The sequence below is a fragment of the Arachis ipaensis genome, chromosome B05 (assembly GCF_000816755.2).
Source record: "Arachis ipaensis cultivar K30076 chromosome B05, Araip1.1, whole genome shotgun sequence".
In the NCBI taxonomy this organism is placed as follows: Eukaryota; Viridiplantae; Streptophyta; class Magnoliopsida; order Fabales; family Fabaceae; genus Arachis; species Arachis ipaensis.
The window spans coordinates 13,413,108-13,416,512 of NC_029789.2; the positions used below are offsets into that span (position 1 = coordinate 13,413,108).

At 39.6% G+C, this 3,405-nt stretch overlaps 1 long non-coding RNA gene across 2 annotated transcripts; it reads right to left on the bottom strand.

Annotated features, from left to right (window-relative positions):
• Nucleotides 1-3,356, bottom strand: LOC110271773. 2 transcript variants are annotated; one of them, XR_002362411.1, is made up of 2 exons: nt 2,146-3,356; nt 1-250 (listed from the first exon to the last, which is right to left on the bottom strand). It is a non-coding gene; the product is annotated as an uncharacterized LOC110271773 (long non-coding RNA). The 2 variants fall into 2 exon arrangements; XR_002362410.1 differs by having other exon boundaries at nt 1-265.

Consider the following 3,405-nt stretch of genomic DNA (forward strand, 5'->3'; position numbering starts at 1 on the left):
ACAAGAAATTGAAAGGAGACTTTATTTTATAACTCTTAACCACAGAAGTATATATTTACATAACTTTATATATATAGACTTATTCTAAGACTCTCAATTACAAGTCATGCCCCTCTAAAATTCAAAACAATGAATGACGAGGGGAAAGTAAATCCTAGGACTAAACCAAATACAGGTAATACGAATACATATATTTACAAGACTCTGTGGATTGGTCGCGGCTCTTCGCCAAAAATTCCCGGACCAGTTGCTGAAAACAGAAGATCTGTAGGGGGTGAGAATGTCGTCCTCGCATGTTCTCAGTAAAGAAAGTGAATACCGTAAAAGTAATGAACAACATGCGAATAATTAACCTTAAAACAAAGCTCATTCACATTTCACAACATTAACTCTTAATCACTTTAATACATAAACTAATAGTACTAGAAACTCAAATGAACACACAAGCAAAGCAGAATAAGACAATCAGCACAATCACAGAGAAAATATAACAAGCAAAACAAAACCAAATGCAAATGCACAATCAATATGATGCATGTCTGTCCTAAGCAAGCCATGAGCTCATGCGTCAGTTGTCTACCCGCAACCCGACATTACTCGGACAAACCCCGAATATGGTTTTTTTAGTGTGTCAGTTAGACACCTTGGCATCACGGTTATCCGTGTCAGTTAGGCCTCATCATAATGATATCTTAATGTGCATCACAGTAAGAAATAGTGCTATCAGTTAGGCGAACATTCCCGCATTAGCAATCTCAGACTATCAGTTAGGCGGGCCCTTTCGCATTAGCAATTTGGCACAAGGCCCCTTCACATTTCATTTTCATAAATCATAATCTATTTCAACTATTTATTTCACTCATGACTTTTCATTTTCTTTCTTTTCATTATACCTCCACATCACCAATTACATACTCATATCTCCGCATCACCATATTACTAAACGTACCTCCTCATTACCGCTTAACTATACATACCTCCGCATCACCTTATTGTTTACATCTCCACATCACCATACATTCATTCACCTATAATAACCTCAAAACATTTAATAAAAGTTCCTTTTCTTAATAAACCGAACTCAAATCATCACTTAAAACAAGAATCTTTTCTTAATAGGGTAAACTTAGAACATAATGCTTTTCTTGAAAAACTGAAAACAAAATAGAATAAGTCTTAAATCAAGTTTTCCTTTGAATAATGCTTTAAGCAAAGCCTCGAAGTGTTATAAAAATTTCTGCAGCATCTCCTCTAAAATTCGGACTTTGCCACCCTTCGAGGGTCCCTACCAAACCATTTTCAACTCTCAAAAACCATTGATAAATCCAACAAACCATATCCATTATTAAAACATTTATAAATCTGAAAGCTAACTAGTAACTAGGTTCAGTATCAAATTATTTTTAACTCTCCATTTATTACCAATAAATCAAACCAACGCTTTCTCAAGCTCTTTTCAACAATTTTAAACCTAAGTCATTCCCTACTTTTAGAAATATAAATCAAACCTCTCAATATTAAACCATTTTCTCGATTTGTGTAAATATGTAAACCTATTCTTTTCTCAACATAAAAGCATTTCTCAAAATAAGCTTATAAGTCGGATTTTCAAATCAAAATCACATTTTTTTATATCTTTATAAAAACTTGGACAAGACCTCCCTTTAACATTTGACTTCACCACTCTTACGTGCTCCTTCATTCCCTCAACAGTTCACTAATCTGATTCCACAAACACCAATACAGCATGATTCTTAATAATCAACCTACTTTAACTCAATTTAATAACTAACAGCTCACTTCGACATTCAATACCACAATATACAAATCGAATTAGCATATTCAACAAACAACAATTCCCAAATCTTTGCAACAGTACTTACTATTATCAGATAAATCTCAAATCAACAAGCAAACTAAGAAATTAACATGACTAGAAATTCCAGCAACATTCACAGCCTCAATCTAAACTCAATTCATATTTCAATTTAACAAACAACACCAATTGATTACCATTCACAACCACAATTCAACAAATTCTCATCGATTAGTAATACTAAACTCTAGTAAATTATTTGCAATTATTCATTAAGCTTTTTAGGCATTCTAAATTAAAACATTTAATTTTAAAAACAAACCCCCTACCTCAGGTTTTCGAAACCCATGAGACTAAATGCTGTGAACGCCTTTTCCTTTTAAGTCATGGTAGTGGCAACCTTCATCACATCACAACATTGCAGATGCAACTGTAACTACAATTTCATCGGTTCCAGCAGAAGACAGCAAGACACAACGGTAGTACTAAAATAGAGATGTATATATATACTGATGAAATTAGAACAACTTGGCAGAGACCAACAAAATTGGAATAGGACAAAGATAAAATCATGGTAGGTTCAAGAATGACAGAATTGAGACCATGATAAGAAGGACGGTGATGCTGGTGGTGGCATTTGCGGCAGAAGCCTTTAATAGAACCGGTAGTAGCTTCAAAGCAGCTGAAATAGCAAACCTTAATAGAACAAAAGTGGAATTTGGAGTAGCAGCGGCACTGGTGATTCAGAGCGGCAAGGACACGACACCGGCTCCCCTCCAGCGAGAGCGAGCTCAGCCGACGGTGGCAGTGACTGAAGCAGCGGCGGCAAAGGCCCCCGTCGCCTCCTGTTCTCTCTTTCGCAACTCTTTCTCTCTCTCCCTGCTCTATTCGATGGCGATGGCTCCTTCAGCTCCGCGACGACGGTGGTGCACGGCGATTGGCGCGACGGGGGCGATGACTCCAACGCAGCGACGAGATCCCCTTCTAGCAGCGGACAGTGGCGACGTTAAAGACTTCCAGTGACAGGCGTGACAGCAGCGGCTAGGGTTTGATAGCGGCGGCCACGCTACCCGCAACGGTGGTGCTAGAACGACAGTGACGGAATCCTCGGCGGCGGTCGTGGATCCAGCGATGGTGACAGCTTAGTGGCTTCAGCGGTAGCTTCCTCTTTGTCGCGCCTAGCTTTCTTTCTCACTCCACCGCGAGTCTCTCTCTTCCCTTATGCAACGACGGAAACGGCGACGGCGGCGAGGCCCCAGTCGGCACCGTTCCTTCCTCCTTCCTCTCTTCTCTTCTCCCCGAACCCCCTTCTTCTCTCTCGATCTCCATCTGTCGTTTCCCCTTCCTCTACTTTCTCTTCTTTTCTTTTCCATTTTATTTGCTAAAGTTGTGTTGTGTGTATTTTGGGAGAGAGATTGGCGGTGGGTGAGTGAGTAGCGGTGAGAAATGAACAAGTGTGGAGGGGGCGTGGCTCATTGAGGAGCAAAGAGGTGTGGAAGGGGAAATTACGTGTGTGTATAAGTTGGATAAGAGTGGTTAGGATAAGTGAAATTAGAGTTTGGAATTGGGAATTTAGGGTTTGCGTAGAG